The sequence below is a fragment of the Carlito syrichta genome, unplaced genomic scaffold (assembly GCF_000164805.1).
Source record: "Carlito syrichta isolate Samal-C Ts95f unplaced genomic scaffold, Tarsius_syrichta-2.0.1 Scaffold305157, whole genome shotgun sequence".
Lineage (NCBI taxonomy): Eukaryota > Metazoa > Chordata > Mammalia > Primates > Tarsiidae > Carlito > Carlito syrichta.
In genome coordinates this window covers 95,556-114,555 of record NW_007249253.1, presented here as the reverse complement: position 1 = coordinate 114,555, position 19,000 = coordinate 95,556, and positions in this window count along the sequence as shown.

The following is a 19,000-nucleotide window of genomic DNA, read 5'->3' as shown; positions in this document are numbered from 1 at the left end:
ATTTTTCCTTCAGAAAGGAAAGAGGGTAAATGATTAACAGATAGGAAAAGAGACTATTTCTTTTAAATGTATTTCTGCTTTAGGCACAAAGCTACTATTAGTGTTAATGGAAGTTAAACACATAAATCCATTGTGCATCAACAGAAGAGCAGAAACTGTAATCTATAAAATGAATGAATTAAATCGTTATGAATAATTTTTTGGCACCTGACCTCCTCTCAGTTCTATCAAGTACATAGCCTGACTTTTTGAAATGGCACTTCAAAAGGTTTTACACCCTAATTGAACAGCCTTTCACTGGGCTTCCTTTTCACTTAGCTCTATCCTAATACCTGTGAAGTCGGGTTTTTTAAATAGGAGACTGGATGGTAAAAGCAGTAATTTCTCATCAGGGAATATTTAATAAGTGGGAGCTATTAGTCAACCAAAGGACACAAACTAGATTAATCTTTCAAAGATATGTCCTCTTGGGCTTATAAATTGCTCAGTTTTCAGTGGGAAAATCCGACAGTTATGTAAGGATGGATTTACATTTAATATCATTTCTCCATGACACACAAGAAAAGAATATTTTATTTTCCATAATAATTATTAATTGCAACTATTTTAAATAATTACCAAATCACTAAAGATTATCCCACGTGAGTAATAATTCACTTCTTATAGATTGTGATACATTTTGTTTGAAGATGAGGCTATGAAAACTAACTTTACGAATATTATAGTATATCATTTAACATATAAACATTTATAATATTGTTATTGTAGCTAAAAATATATATACAATCTATGCCTCCTGAGTGTGATGATAAAAATAATAATAATAACCAGAAAGCGATCTTATTGACAGAGTGGGTTTATAATTAAACATGTATCTGCCCCACAAAAACGATCATACAGCAACAGGTTTCACAAATAATTTTACACAATACCAAACAATATATAAGTTGGGTTCTGCTGCTTTTCATTTTTCTTTCTTTCTTTCTTTATTTTTGTTTGGAGTCTCACTCTGCCACCCAGACTGGAGTTAGTAGCAACATCATGGCCACGGCAGACTCGACCTGCTGGGCTCAGGGGATCCTTCAGCCTCAGTCTTCCAAGAAGCTGGAACCATAGGAATGCCCCACCAAGCCCAGCTAATTTTTTTTTTTATTTATTGTAGAGATAAGTTCTCGCCACGTTGACCAGGCTGGTCTCGAATTCATGGGCTCAGGAAATCCTCTCGCCTCCGCCTCCCAACGTGCTGGAATTATAGGTGTGAGCCACTGCGCCCGGCGTGCTTTTCTTTTCAGTTAAAACTGATAGTCTAGGCTCGATTCATATTTATTTTTTACAAATTTTATCAATTATTTTAGTTTAATTATCTACTCTCCCTTTTAAGAACCTATATTGATTACCATTGTTCAGAGATCTTAGAATGCAATGCAGACCTGATTTTATATTCATCACAATGAAACAAACTCAAGACCCTCTAGAAGGTAATCTACAAAAAACAGAATAATGAGTCCTTGAGGTCACATTTTTAAGGGAATATAGTGTGGAGTATAGGAACAGGGTAACTGATACTGATAGGGAAAAATTTGGTAGCATTACTGATAGTTAAAGCTGAGGTTTCTTTCATCCCTTTATTTATTATGAGCAAAACTGACTGTAGAAGAAATTTAGTTACACAAACAAAATCATGCTCACCCACCACATTTCATGAGCACGTGTCCTGGCAATTGTCCTTGTAACAAATCTCTTTCCTGATTTTCCCCTCTCCTGTTCTTCTCTTCCTTCCTTTCTCCTTCATTTTTTGTTCACTTCTCCCTCCATTCTTTCTTTTTTCTTCTTTCTTAGCATCCTTCCTTACTTCTTTTCCTTTTATCCTACCATATTTACTTTACTTTAGAAATACATTCGTATATATATATTTTCCATTTTATAAGCAAAAGCTTTTACAAAGTATTTTAGTATTTGTTATTTAACATGTCTTATAGAAAGCTTACTCTCTGCTAGTGATTTTATAATACATTTTACGTTGTTTTTAAAAATGTAAAAATATAATGTTTTTATAGAGGTAGTTTACTAAAATTATCTCCATTTTACACATGGTGACACAGAGATGCTGAGCTTATTGAAGGTCATTGATTGTAAGTGGAAGGCTTAGAACAGAACATAGGAAGCCTGACTCACATCCATGTTATTAGCTATTAGTCTATGAAGCCATCGCGTATTTCAGAGCCCAACAAAAAATAAAAATATATTTTTATGAAAACCCATAATAAGAAAATTATTGAGTGATTAAAAATGTTAAATGACAAGATTGCTAGATTAATTCAAATGCATGTTCATGTAGTTCAGGAATACCTAGCTATCTTCCTCATGTTAGCCTTATAAGACAATTTTACTTGAACCTGTTTTTTTGTTTGTTTGTTTTTTTCTTTTAAAGGTGTGGGGTACAATTCAGGGTTAGGTATACAAATACTCATTATGCAGGTGCCCTTGTGGATGAGGTGTGCCCCTCCCTCCCCTGACAGTTTCCCTCAACTGCCAATCCCTTTCTTATAGTATGATGATAATTGCTCAAGGTCCACTTATGAGTGAGAACACATGGTGCTGTGTTCTTTGTTTCTGGGATACATCACTGAGTATGACCAACTAAATCTATCCAAGTTGCTCCAAAGTCCATATGTTTGTCCTTTATGGCTGCATAATATTTCTTTGTGTATATGTACTGCTTTTTTTCAATCCAGTCCAGCTTCGATGGGCAACAAGTTTGGTTCCATGTTTTTGCTATTGTGAATAGAGCTGCCACAAACATGCCTGTGCAGATATCTTTTTTGTAGAATGATTTTACTTCCTCTGGGTATATTCCCAATAGGGGGATTGCTGGGTCATATGGAAGGTCTATTTCTATTTCTTTCAGAAATCGTCACACTGTTTTCCAAAGAGGTTGCACTATGAACTTGTTTTTGTTTGTTTGTTTGTTTGTTTTTTGGTTTTTTTTGAGTTGGAGTCTCACTTTGTCGCCCAGACTGGAGTGCAGTGGCCACTCCCGGCCACCGCAGCCTCGACCTGCTGGGCTCCGGCGATCCTTCCGCCTCAGCCTTCCAAGTAGCTGGAACTACAGGCACGCGCTACCACGCCCGGCTCATTTGATTTATTGTAGAGATGAGGTCTCGCCAAGTTGCCCAGGCGGGTCTCGAACCCGCGGGCTCAGGCAATCCACTCACCTCAGCCTCCCAAAGGCGTGGGATTACAGGCTGAGCCACCAAGCCCGACTATGAACTCGTTTTTAAGAACCACATACAGTGCTGTGGTATACGAATCTATTCAAAACTTAATTAAAATTAGATTTTCTTTCTAAACCATATCTTGGAATATTATTCTTAGGCATTTACTATCAATTACAAGAAGTAGTAAACATCCTTTTCTAAATTTTGCCGTACTTTATTCATTTTATAGCTTAGGATAGAGTGATAAAATTTTCTACTAGCATAGGAGTAAATTTTTATTTAATGGAAACCATTCAAAAGCTAATCTAGAATTTGTCTTTCCTCAGGTTTAAGTGTTTAACAGATAACAGATGACACTAAATTTCCCATTTAAAGTTCTAAGCAAATGGTTGCAGGCAACACAGAGTAGAATCTAGTCTTTCCATAAGAGTAATTTGATATAAACGACAGCCATGCCACGCGTTTTAGAAGTTGTGGTAAATGAATAAAAGAAGATTTCACACCAATTTTCTCTAGTTTGTTCACATTTCGCATTGAACCATTTAGACATATGTGGAAAAATTAATAATTTTAGCCCACACAAGCACCGCATTTTGTGATAAAGGGCATTTCTTAACTGGGAAAAGAGATGATTGCCAATAGAGAAAAACAGATAGGGTGTATAATGAGAAAATATAGTAAAATGTCAGTATTTAACATGTTATGATTGTTTATGTAACACAGAATACTTTTAGAGAAACTTATGCTTATTGAAAAGTGAAAATGCAAAAATTCTGAAGACATTGAACATAAAACAATGGCATGTCGTTGCACTAGAATTCTGGTATCAGTATTGTATGAAATTATTGAATTCGGCCAACAATATCCAAGAAACAAGATAGTAAAAACCAAAGTTCTGCCCAGCAACACACAGCCTAGGTAACAGCAGGCACCATCAAGTTCAGGATAAGCACATCAGCTTATTTAGATACATTCTTAATCTAAAAAATTAGAACAGTGATAATGATTGTCACATCGGTTCATCAAGAAAACTGAAAGGTCTCACTTTCACATACTATTTTTTACTCTCAGTCTTTACAGAGACATAGTTTTATCAATGATATTACTGATTATTGATTTCTCTGATACAGCTGCTGGTTACAGATTACAAATAGAGGTGACAATTAAACAGTAAACATTCTAATTCAGGATTGATTTTCCAACTCTTTCCTCAAAATTGTCATCAAAGAAAAATTTTGATACTAGAAAACTTTAAAAAGCTAAAAGAGAAAACATTACATGTTTAACTTATGCTTAAAAGGGGGTCTCTATTCCTGTACCCTCCAAAAAGATTGAGTGAATTATTATTATTTAGGGTATTATATTTTTTATAATTACACATATGTAATGCACAAAAGCATCTGTGTGCTTTTTGGCAAAAATATTGATTTTTGGAAGAAATTATTTTTTAATGGGCAAATAAACAAATGCAATGTCCTCAAATTGTAGGCAAGTCACACATTAAGATTAAAATTCCATAATTAGATTCAAGGGAATAATGATTAAAGCTAAAATACTAAACTCTAAATTTACAGTATCAAATCTTTTTTTTTTTTTTCCATTATTCGTCCCCATGGGGAACATCCAAGTTTTGCCCACAGTAATTTAGAAGCACTGGGCCTGAAGTAGAGAGGAACGGCATCCACGGCCATAATTGAGCCATTCACTCAGCTTTCCTTTGAGAGCATATTTGATTGGCATAATATAAAAATAGGATACACATTTAGAAATAGACTTAAAACCGCTCTTGAAATAGGGACTACATGGTTCATGAGATTGATGAGACAAAGATTCTATTACTCCAAGTCACTGGCTTGAGTCCAGCTTACATGAATGTGACTAATTCATTACCATAGAACAATCCTCAGAAAATGATGTGGTATATACTAGCTTAATATTTCCAGACAAAGAGATCTTTCCATGAATGCTCGATTTAAAGAAAAAAGCACAAAATAAAACACAAAACAACTGACTTTAAGTATGTGTTCTGTAACATACAGGTGTTCTCACAACATGTTAAACACTTGTGATTAGAAAATCGTTTTATTGCAAGTGCTTGTACAAATGGTTGCCCAGCCACATCAGAGGTTGTGTGGAAAATTAAGGGTGTGACTACCTTAGATCCTACAGTGGCTGAAGAGCTGTGGGTGAGCATTATTCTCAATGTGTTACCTGACTAAATAGGTCATTGAGATTCTTTCTTTCTTTCTTTTGAGTCAGAGTCTCTCTCTGTCACCCAGCCTAGAGTGTAGTGGCACGCTGCTGACAGCTACCACAGCCTTGACCTGCTGGGCTCAGGTGATTCTTCCACCTCAGTCTTCCAAGTAGCTGGAACTACAGGCCGCTCCACCACACCCGGCTAATTTTCTTTTTTGATTGATTGGAGAGACGAGGTCTCGCCATATTATCCCGGCTGGTCTCAAACCCGCGAGCTCAGGCAATCCTCTTGCCTCCCCCTCCCAAAGTGCTGGGATTACAGGCAGAGCCACCGGGCCTGGCAGGGATTATTTCCTATTTCCTTAGTATACTAAATCCTAACTTTGTCTTTCCCAGTCTTAATGTGAACGTCCAGATCCACTTTAAACTGTGGAGCGCTCCAGGGATGTAGACTGGTAGACTGATCCTGTAGCTCACTAAGTCCCAAGTCTGTGTGCCTGGAGTACATTTTTGCTGCTGCTATTGTTCCAGTTCCAGCAGCTTTATGCCGGTGCATTTCCTGAACCTTGGCTGGGGAGATGATGGACAGATAGACGGTGGGATAAATGGACTGCTGAATGTTAGCACAGTTTTGTGTAGAGGGGGAATCAATAGGTAAGTAGATATTCCTGCCACAATTTCGCCATTGCTAAACTGTCAGAAAATAGTATAATTAAAGGTTTGCTCAATAGCTAGTCTGCTTTAAACATAGTAACTAAGAAAACAAAGATGTATTTTATTTCCATGAGCATCTATAATTGTTTGGGGGCAGTTTGCTGACCTGCATCAACTTAGCTACCTACCCTCTTCCCCCCCAAAAAAAACATAAAAGAAAAAGAAATAGACACACGATTCTCAAGAGGATATTTGCTGGTAAAAATGGTCAAATAAAAATCCATGTCCTATTGCCTTGTGCAAAGATGGTTCACATATATTTTATTTATTTCTCACATTATTGAAAATTGCAGTTTTGACTCATTCTGTCCACAATGCAGAAACTGGTTTCCCTCGATGGGAAATAATTGGTACAAGCACCTAAAGAAGACAGTAAATGGAAATGAAGATACATTGATGAACTTGAACAAAAACAAAACAAGACTCTTGTGATTGGGTATTGATACTTTTATAGTGGTAACCAAGCTACCTAAAACAAAATAAAATAAAATAAAAAGTGGCCTACTGTACTGCCAGAAGTTACAGTTTCTACTGCAATAGGTAAAATCATTAAGGGACTCCTTTTCTTTACGTGTTTTTCATAAAAGCAGAGAATGATGAATGTTTCCCATAAGCTTCCAAGCATAAATAAAATAATTGTTTCTATTAAAACTCTTACTATAAAAAGGTTCGAAAGCCAATAATTCAAATTATAATCAAAAACCAATACTTTGTTGCTCCTTCTTGAAAAGGATTCTTTAGCATGCATCGGTCTCAAAATATGTAAACAAAAAAATGCACACACATATGCACACACAGAATTATTTAGATGCATATTGCTTCTAAAATATCATAAGCAGCACCAACAATATTAATTGAACTTTTGTAAAACAAGTGATACTTTGAAAAAATATGTAAAATGTCATGAAAATTCAGACATAAATTGCTGTTAGACAAATTCAAGCAAGTAAGTACAATCAGTGAATACAAATATTTTAAAATATAAATTTACTAGTATATCAATCTTAAAAATAGAATTTTTATATAAACATTTTCTTAAGCTTACTTATATTTGCTAAGTTAAATCAAAACACTATTATCTTACATATCCAAATAATACTAATCTAGGACTATGAAAATGAAAAATCTCCCCCATAGCACTGCAAGATCTTAAGGGAATACAAAGGATAAGAGAAACAATAATAGACAAGAAGAAACAAGTGTGGAACATCATAAGAATTGATGGCTTAGTCTGTAAAATACACCTCGAGGTTAAACTAGATTAAGGAAGTTTATAGAATATTCACAAAGACGATTTACCCTGCATTCAGTAAGTAAGTATCACTAGTTTAAAAAATCAATAAACAAATTTAACCAATTCAACTTAACTATATTAGGATAAAAACACTGGCTGTGACATTGGGCTCTATGTGAGGTTGAATTTCAGAAGAAATGGAAAGAACTCGCTCACAAAATGCAGCAAAATAATCTAGTGCAAAGCAGTGTGAATTCTAGGCCTGTTATCTCGAAATCAAGTAATACCAAGGTAGCTATTATCATGTTAGAGAAAAATATTCAACATAGACTAAATGAGGAAGAAAGCTTATACAGCATCCTAAATTTAAATAAAATATCAAGGAAACATTCCATCTAAAGCAAAGACAGATATGTACAAATGGTGAGTCAAAGAATTTTTTAAATTAAATTGCTCATATTTGTTATTTTTTTACTTATTTAGTAGAGTTCATTAATTGCTTACCCAACCTCATCAATAAAGTAGTTGGGAGGACTCTACTAAGGATAAATTAGATGTGGTTATGAATGAGGTGTACTATAATTTTTAGTTAGCAAAATAAATAACATTTATTATATTAGAATTTCCTAGAATTCACTTTCATTGTTTTAAACCTTTGAGTTTTCCATTCTTGAGACATACCAGAACAAAATTTCTCTGGCCCACTCCTATGTTCTCTAATTCCATAGGCTTACCTACTTGAATTGAAAAATTACTTAACAAACACCCAAGAAAATAACAAGGCATAAACGTTGTAATAAAGACACGCAAAGAATGCCGTGGGTGGAAAAGAGAATTTGAACACCTGTGCCACTGTGTAAGACATCACAACATAGATAAGACTTAGCTGGTTTGTGAAGAAACAATGAGATTTCACCAGGGAGCAGGCAGGTAGAGTGGACAGCAGGGGAGAGGAGAAGGTTGTTTTAGTTGGAATGGTAGAAAGCATGGCTTCCAGGCAGAAGAGCATTCAACATCCTGGTAAGGAAGCATGCACAATGGGATATATGCATCATAATGGTGTGTGTGTGTGTGTGTGTGTGTGTGTGTGTGTGTGTGTGTGTGTGTTTGTGTGTTGCTCATGCGTTGGGTGGTTTCCTCATCATAGGAAGTAAGGCAGAAAAGATTGGTGCCACGTTATAGCATCAAGACATCAGTCAATGATTCAAATCCCAAACAGTTCCCAAACATGATCAGATATCATATCACTGTGGGCATTTTTTAAAATATGCAGATTCCAACGTCTTATCCATAGTTAGAGCATCCATTCCTTTTGGTCCATTCACCCTCCCTTATGATGAATCAGCTTTAGGAAGTGTGACCGCCCATCGGCCATGGAAAGCCAAACACAATTTCCATATGACCCTTTCCTGATTGTTCTTCTGCCTGTGCCTCAGGAAGGGTCACAATCTCTTTGGCTCTCAGCATTCAAAAAGGATGGTGAGGGTCGCCCTTCTTCAGGGTTTACCTTCCAGACTACCCTGTCTGAAGCAGTCTGCCAGCTCCTCTAGGAGGCTGAAGTTTTGCTTGCTTGTTTGTTTGTTGGTTGGTTGGTTTAATTATTGTGGCCTTGTGGCCCGCTCAGTAACTTGTCCAATGTCTGACACCACCACCACTCTCATTCATGTCTATGGATATATACTCTCCAAGGAAACCCCAATGAGAGCGAAACAGGCATAAGTCTTTTTATTATTTGTCCATCCCCCTCATAGAACATTATATGCCACCGAAATAGGTGCTTAATAAATTGTTGCAGTTTAAAGAAAATAATGTCGTTGTTGAATGTAAATCATTGTTTTTTCAGCATGTGCCAAATCTGGACCAAAGCAAAGTTCTGTATCCAGTTCTATAGTACACACAAGTAAAGTGGATTGCTATGCAAATAATTTACCAGAATGAACTGTACACACATTCTGCGGCCTGGGTGACCTTCTCATGAATAGATGCAGGATGAGTAACAAAAGAACTTTAAGATTAGGTTCTAATCTTTCAACATTCAGCAAACATGGATTTTGAAGAGACGGGGGGAGAATCTTATTTAGATCTTCAAATAATTTGAAATCATTCTTTGAGAGAGCAAATGTTAATTATGAGCTTGATACAGTTTATAAGCACAGTTACAAATCAAGGAAGTTTAGAGCATGAAGGTGCATTTGAGATTTTCTATTCAATCTATTTATTTTATAAATGAGAAATCAAAGGACCAGAAAGAAAAATGATTTAAAAAGAGAGAAACAATTAATAGTAGTTAAACCTCGATTATCAAGTGCTAATTAAAGTAATTTTAAATTGAACACAGACTATCAGCCCACTGTATTTTAAAATGGAGCATTCTAACTCATAGTATTCTTAAATTACAGTATTTTTAGTAAATATCATATAGTAAATATCATATACTGATTCCATTCAGTAGGTCTATATGAAATACCTTGAAAACACCTAAATTAAATACAAATTACCTAAACAGAAACATCAGATAAAGTTATTTCAGATTATAATCAATATTGTCTCATATTCCCATGATAAATAAAAGTTTGCTCACTTCCAAGGAAAGGAAAAATCTTTATTATCTATTACACTTTACCATCCCTGTGTGCGATGCAATTTTACATTAAAATTCCCTGTCTATAGTAGTAAGAATAAATTTCCAAATTTCCCCTTTATTATACTTTATTGATATCATGATAAGATATTATAAAAGGTAAGTGCTCTTAAAAACACATCCCGTTAGTAACACACAACTCATGAAGCCCACTGGTGGAGAGAAAATCTGCACAGTGCCTGTAAAATTCTTAAGACAGTTTTAATTAGTAGAACCTGTATTGCCTTGTTCTAGGAGAGTAGGCGTTATCTATTATTCAATCAGCACAAAAGAGAGAATGGTCAAACCATTTCAATGTGGTCTCAGCCATGAGCCAATATACATATATCATTGCCAATATGTCTAAATAGTCCCTAAAATTTTCTCTACCATTTCTGAAGTAGAAGGCTGTTCTCAAAGAACAATAGCCCTTCTTATTTTTAAACAAAAGGACCAAAAGGTGGCAAGCCTAAGAAAAAACGGTGACTCTGATCACAAGCACATGAAAATTTACAGTTGTATTTTGCAACTTCAAATTATAGTTCAGGGTAAAATATCTGAAAGTCTGTTTTATTATTTTGCATACATAAAATTCCATTTATGTTCACTAAGGCTTAAATCCCAAAAAATCCTATCACAGAAAAAAATACACGATCACTGGAAGGGACAGGTAGATCATTTGGGCATTCTTTGACAAAAACAAACAAGAAGAGAAAAAAGCCCAAGTGAAAATCATGTAAATCATCCAGGTTTAGAATACGTCCTCTTCCAACAGCCCTCTTTAAAGAAAATCTCCAAATCTTAATTCTCATTGGTATGAAACAAAGTACACTTTGGAGAATGAGTGACAGCAGGAATATTAGTGAGATGGCATCTCACACTGGAAACAATGTATGCCAATTCATACAAATTTTCTTCCTAGAGCAGGGTTAGCAAAGGCAAGAAACTCTGAGAATTCCTTGGGGGAAAAGAAACGAGTCAAACCAAACTCAATTCAGCCGATTATGTCTACCCTCCAAAGTAATCAGTTTTCCTTCAATATCTCGTCATTTCTCTACACAGCACCAGATGTAGAAAGACAGCAGTACCTTGAAAAATGAAGTGTAGGGACCTACCGGGGAGGGGACCTGAAACGTACTAAATACATGTGTGGCAGAATTAATTCTAACACCCAGGAGGAAGTTGCTACTGTGTTAGAGTGAGCTGTCAAGTGAAACAGGAAAATTTTTCCATGCATTTTCTAATGAGTTTTTACACCCCCAGTATTTATTTTAAGACATTCTGCTTGTCAAGGTGGAACTCCCGTTCTCATTTTCAGATAATTGACTAGTTTAAAAAACTCTTTACTCCATTTCAAAATATTAATAAAATAGTCCACTTCAAATACAATTCTCTTTATCCAGAAGGCACCTCATTAATTCTTTTTAAAACCAACTAAAATAAGTGAGTCCCCATAAAGTGTGCACCATTATCAGTTCTCTTTTCTTTCATCACATCTCATAATTCAAATTGTGTAAGTTTATCCTGTTTTAAGATCCAAAACATAGATGTTTCTAAATATACAAGTTTGAGAGTCAGAGGGAGGTATGTCATCTTGTGTCTGTGTCTACAACATTTTGTATATAGCATTAGCTCTGTATTTCTAAAATCTTTTTGCTGATTATAACACTAAAGACTTTTATTTGATTTTCCTGCTTTGGATCATTAAAGATTAAATTCAGAAAACATATACCCCCATTTAGAATGAATTTGATTTAAATCAAGTCACCTAAAAAAAATTAAATTATTAGTTAAGACGATTCAGTGTAATTAAATTTCCATCAAAAGCTTATAAAAGTTTGATAGAAAAATAACATGCATTTTCCATGACTCAGAAATTAAATTAGTTTTATTTTAGAAGGTATGAAACAAGCATTTTAAGGTTTGTTTTTAAATTAACATTGCAGTTATATAAGAATATTAAAAATCATTATTTAATAATACAGCATTACAGCCAATGTTATATTATGCTTGCAAATCCACTTGAGTTTACATCAGGTCAACAAGAGCTCCTGAATACTATGTTACTTATTCCATTTCCTTTGGATTTTACTTTTAGACTCTTCAATTTCTAAAAGATGCCTCAATCTAAATCAGATAGTATGAAATTCATAATCAATTCGCAGAAAATGAAAAATTTTGTATTTAAATAATCTCTGTGTACTTCTGATATGATTCATAAGACTGACATTTGATTTTGAAACAATTCCATAATCCACACCAGGATAATTAGTACTAGGGATCAGAATTTTCTAAATTTTCATTTCATAGTAAACTTCCTCAGTCGTCATATTTAAAGTTCTGAGTATTTAAAAACTGAAAGGAAAATAAGATGTTATATTTATACATTTCTGAAAACTTAAAATATTATATATATTATTGCATTTTGTCCCTTGTCTTAATTAATCAGTTAATTATATCATTTATTATTAGCTTTTTAAAAAGCACCGTCAAATAAAAATAAGTGAAAACTATTTAAAAACAAAAATAATTGAGAAGTCTCCAGTTTTTATTAGCCCTGACCTTTATGTCGCTCTAGTTTATTTTAAATATTTTCTATTTACTTAAAATCAGAATGAGAATAAATATTTAGGTACTGGTGTTTTTAATAATGGTAAAAAAGAGTGATGGAAAATGTTGGTCAGATTGTTTTCTCTCTCTTTTTTTTTCTTTTTTGCTTTGATAGGCTTAGGTTTAAAGGTAGAATATTAAAGCTAAATATTGATTTCTTTTATTTCAAGATTTATTTTACTTTGAAAAAATTAGCTATTAATAGTAACGGACTAGAAGTTTGGAAATAAGTCATATACTGAAAACAAGGTTCTGGATAGAATACGGGTGTGTGACAGAGAGAGAGAAAGAGAGAGAGAGAACTGTGTATGTAACTTTTTAGCTATGAACTATCCATTGATACTAATATTTCTTGAATTTTTTTTTCTGATAACGTATTTTCTTAAAAAGTTCTGCAAAAAGACTTAATGTTATCACTCTCAGTTGCAGGGTATGATTCTGACAGAAAGATAGTTTGCAGCTAATGCAAATCAGCAAATGTTCATTCAGATATATATATTATAAAACATATTCCAATAACAAATATGAATAAGTTGTATTTTATTCCACATTATATTTATCTTTGTTATTTACAGTTTCACCAATATGCCTGAGATATAGTAGGAGATAGTATTTTCATTAGATTGGGTGAATACAAAAGTCAATAAAGCCCAGTTTAGAGGTGTTTGGTTAGATCGTCCATGACTGTTAACCATGACTGATTCACAGGTTATGAGCTACCACTACCCAGATGCATTCTTGAACAGACCTTAAGGAAACAGGCTATTTAGGAGTACTCCAGATGTTGACATGTCTGTCTTGTTTAGTCTTTAATGACAAACTAATCATTTTGACCAGATGTGTAAATGATATCCCATCCCTGTCTTATTTAAATAAGCAAATATTGAATGCAACTCTAGTATTGCCAGTTGTTATCAACAATATGAAGCTCTGATAGAATACATCTATATCTCTATATCTAAATGTAGGTACATGTCCGCCATTTTTATGCATCCCTGATGCAAGCTGTACTGTTGAGTACACCTCTTCATAAATGGTCTCTCTTGGAGGGTCCCTGACTAACAATGATCACTCTACGTGTTTAATGACAAGTTTTTTTTTTCTTTCAAATACTATCCTGGAGAGATAAAGTATCCTAAAGAAACTGTTTCTCTTGCAATGCTATGAAAGTCAGAAGCATGGTAGGATTTAATTTAGAAATACTCACTTTTAAAGCAACATTTCAGTAGCAATCATCTGTCCCATTTCTAGTAGTGAGTTTTTGTTATTTTACAAATTAACAGTTCTTCAGTATCTGTTTCTGGTTCAGTAACCATTTTTGTGTATTTCTTGTTGAAGTACTCTCATTTATTGTCATTTTGGATGGGACTATTTTTCTATTATGCTCTAACTGGTTATTGTGGATATAGGTTACTACTAATTTGAGTCTGTTGATCTTGTATCTATCTACTTTATGGATTTTTAAAAATTAATTCTAAAGATGTATTCATTGATTCTCTTGAAATTTTGAAGCTACCATACCATTTGTAAAGAATGAATATTTTTTCTTCTTCTTTCTAATAGTTAAATCATTTATATGTTTTAGGGTAATTATGCATTCGCTGGATCCTCCAAAGAAGTTGAAAGAGCAGACATGGAGGAACATCTATGTCATCTCACACTGATGTTGTGTTGCCTTTGGCATTCCTATCACAATATTATTTTTTATAAGTTATTAAGGAGTTCCTTATACTAATTTATCAGATGTATGAAATAATACTTGGTTTAACTTACAATTTTGAAATTACTTCCCATAAAAATATTCTTGCATTATAAAAAGCGAATCCCAATATAAAATGATGGTTAACGTTGTGTTGACTACCATGTAAAATCTAAAGACTGGCATCTGTATCCTTGGCTTGATATTTCAGCAAAATAGGAATCATGGGAATGATAAATATTTTCAATTAATGATTTAGATAAGAACACACAAGGCTTAAATGTTTTGTTTTTTGTTTTTTGTTTTTGTTTTGAGTTGGCGTCTCACTCTGTCGCCCAGACTGGAGTGCAGTGGCCGCTCCCGGCCACTGCAGCCTCAACCTGCTGGGCTCCGGCGAGTCTTCCGCCTCAGCCTTCCAAGAAGCCGAAATTGCAGGTGCGCGCTACCACGCCTAGCTAACTTTTTGATTTTTTTATTGTAGAGATGAGGTCTCGCCTGCCCAGGCTTAAATGTTTTAAACAAAGCACTTTCATTTACCAAAATATAACCTCAAAGTAAATGTGTTCTTCATTTTGTGATTAGGATATATTTCAGGATGTTTTAAGCAGGAATAAAACCAATACTTGTTTTTAGCACCAGTAAAAGTCAGAGGAGTTATAAAAATGCCTCATGAATATTGAATTGGAATCTTTGGGAGTGTGACACAGGAAATCAGAAAGACAGAAATAAAGAATTATTGAAATTAAAGTAGCATGGGGAGATATGAGTGCAAAGAACTGTCAGTTATCATTCTTGAAACAATAAATTAAAGAATACATACAAAGAAAAGCATCACACAAAAAATCATTCTCTGATATCCTTCACTTTATTTTCCAAGGTGAATCCACAAGACTTTACAAAAACACAGTTTTAAAAAAACTTTCTTGATCCTTACCTTTACATTTTATATTAAAATATCAGTTCACAGGTTTAAGCAAGAATAATGAACTGAAATTCTAATCTGAATCTACACATAATCAGATGCAAACACTAATATTACCATTAAGATCATTTTATCAAAAAAATTAGACATAGTAAAAAGATTTCAAAATTAATTGAGTATATGCACTATAAATAGATACATACACACATACACACACACACACACACACACACACACACACACACACACACATTCATGTACATGCATACATATATATTTGTGCCCCTTCTTTATTTTTTAAGATATTATGTTGGATTAGAGAGATTCTAATTTTATGTATTTAGTCTAGTTTTTTTTCTTGTCTACTAAATATATAATACATTTTTCTTGATTTCCTGAACAAACAAGATTTGCACTTCACAAAATTTACAGATTTACAATCAAATAATGCCTCTCTCCAGAGTTTTTACACATGTGCATGGACACACACACAAACAGCAGAGAGAAAAAGAAAGAATATTATAATTACCATTCAAATATCCTATAAGAAATGTTTGCTGGACTAATTTAAGATTAATCAATTCACCTATATTTTAAGAGAAAAACCTTTTGAAAAATGTCTAATACCTTTTGGAGAAAAAATATCCTGCAGTAAAAATATTATTAATCAGCCGGGCATGGTAGCATGCGCCTGTAATTCCGGCTACTCGGAAGGCTGAGGTGGAAGGATCGCCGGAGCCTGGTAGGTCGAGGCTGCAGTGGCCGGGAGTGGCCACTGCACTCCAGTCTGGGCGACAGAGTGAGACTCTGACTCAAAAAAATATATATATTATTAAAAATAATATATTGAAAAACAACCCACAAGTTAAAGCTTCTGCAAAAAAAAAAAAAGAATCCATCTTTAAGACATCTGTTAATCATCAGTTTTCTAGAAACAAGATGTGAATCATGAAACAAAGGAGGTGATTCAATGCTCTTGTATCAGCAGCCATTAGTGACAACAATTTGCTACATCAAATCTGTTTTATTCCAGTTTGTCATTTCTGATTCTTGTTATCTGTAAACAGACAACGACATCTTGATCAACTTTAAACATTTAAGTATGGACAATAATGAGCATTGTAACATAAGTTTTTCGTTGTTTTGTTGTTGTTGTTGTTTTAACTAGATTCAGGGGTCCATGTTACATGAGTCCACTGTGTGATGGTGAGGCTTGGGTTTCTATTGAACCTGTCACCCAAATAGTGAACATGGTACCCAACAGGTAGTTTTTCAACCCTCTCCTGCTTCCTTTTTCCTCCCTGTAGGCATCCCCAGTGTCTGTTATTCCCATCTTCATGTCCCTGGATACCTAGTGTAACACATGTTAATAAGAGAGGAACAAAATCCAAATCACAAATCCAAATGGTATTACATCTTTGAGAAACAGATTTTATATTTAAATAGTAACTAATATCAAAGATGACAATGTGAATATATTCTAATGTAATCATTTAATGAATAATTGTTATGACTGCCCTGATGTATATACTGAGTTTGTGGAATACAGAAGACTGCATAAAACATGTCTTTAAAAAGGAAGTTTCCGTGACACTACATGAAGTAGGTAGGCAGATCCCATAACAGCAAAACATGTCAAAAATTGATATGCTGCAAATCAATGATTATCCTTAGATGACTTTTTCTGCTGTTGTTTAGATGTTTGTTTGATTGTGAATGTGCTGTTTGGATTTTACCAAGTATTTCCTTCGATTTGACAGGTGAGCATGTTTGTGCATAATAAGTGTATTCACGTTAGAGTTGTTGACAGGGTTTGAATTTCATCTGTTTAAGAAATCTGTCAATATATTCTGTTCTTTTATAGCATTTGCCAACAATGAATTCAAGAGCTTATCTGTACCAGAGACTTTCAAACCTAGTTGTACAAACAGAATTACCCAGAAACTTTTAAAACCTGATGCCTGAGAACTATCCCAGACCAAGTCATTCTTAAATTTGGCAAGTTCAGCCAGGTTATGGATTTTTTTCAACCCTCACGTTTTAATTTACTGAGACTTCCCTAACACCACAGGTCTACACATTTTATTTATTTCTTTCCCTTGGTATCTGTATGAAGTTAACAAATAATACCAGTAACTTAGAACCAATTTAATCAACTGCCACTCTAGTATCAAGAACACACCAAAAGAATATATTCAGTTTAAGAAATTTTTAAATTACAGACCTATTTGATTACCTGTTGAATATTCCTCAAGGCTACGAAGATATTTTAAATTTAGTCACTCTATATATCATAGATACCAATGCTCTGGAGAATAATGAATATTCAAATCTAAGTGCAACAGTCTCAGAAATATTGTCAATAAAAACATTTTTACTGTTTTGCTATTTTAGCTATAAAAGATGAAAAGTAATTATAATAGCCAATTATTAATGATCTTTCATGTAATGCACTTTATTAGGGGGAATATATCACCCATATAATTTTATTTAATTCTCATAACACCCCTGAGGAAACATTAAGTGCAACAGCAAAGTAAGTTGCTTAGTGACAAATAACGTTTTGTAAATGGCAGGGTTTGGATTTATACCTACGTTTGCATTAATCCAGACCTCGTATCTTCTGTGTTAAGTTTCTTATCTTTTTTATGTCTGTGAAACCCTGTTTGCATCAAGATTTCACTATGTACTTATAATTAAACATGAATAAAAACTTTCCTTGTGATTTTTGATTTGATTTGATCTGATTTATTTTTGAGTTGGAGTCTCACTCTTTGTTGCCCAGGCTGAGGTACAGTGACATGTTCACGGCCACGGCAGCCTCAACTTGCTGGGCTTAGGCGATCCTTCCACCTCAGCCTTCCAAGAAGCTGGAACTACAGACGCAACCACTACACCCAGCTAGGTTTTGTGATTTATTGTAGGGACAAGGTCTTGCCAAGTTGTCCAGCTTGGTCTCGAAAACCCAGGTTCAGGCAATCCTCTAGCCTCAGACTCCCAAAGCACTGGGATTACAGGCTGAGCCACCACGTCTGTTGAAAATTTTATAACTGAACACATTAGATGCAGTCTAATTCAAACCTCTTCCTTCATTTTAAATGAGAAGAAACTAAGACTCTGAAATTATAAAGTGTTTAAGTTTTAACTAAGGCATATATATTTTTAAAAAATGGAAAATAGAGTTAAGACAATAAAACATTTCTTCTGACTGTCCATCCTGAGTTCTTTCGACTGTTTCACACAGTCCATGCTAATTTGTGATGAATTGGTATTGCATTTCTTTAGCAGATGACCCTGTCTAAAAAATTGCTTTGCAAAGGTGAAAGCATCAGTGAATACTAAGGAGAGAAAGTGCTAGACCACACCCAAGAACTATCACTTAAGGAAGAGTTAATCTGTATAATAGCTTTCACCTGAGTATTTCACAGATCTCATGGGAAAAAATGCTAATGTTCACATTGATATAGTTATATCTTTTATTCACAGAGATGTGAAGAGTCCTCAACTGATTTTTCTGTTTTTTTTTTTTTTGGTTAGCAAAACTGGCTACTGTAATTTGATTTCAAGCTAATATACAATGAAAACCAAAGATCCAGTTAACAAGCAGCTTCCAGCTCAGTCGCCCTGGAGCAGGGCCTGAGATACTCCATGTTTCTAAGTTTTTTTATTTTGAGTTGGAGTCTCACTGTCACCCAGACTGGAGTGCAGTGGCTGTTCCCGGCCACTGCAGCCTCAACCCGCTGGGCTCCGGCGATCCTTCCACCTCAGCCTTTCAAGTAGCTGGAAC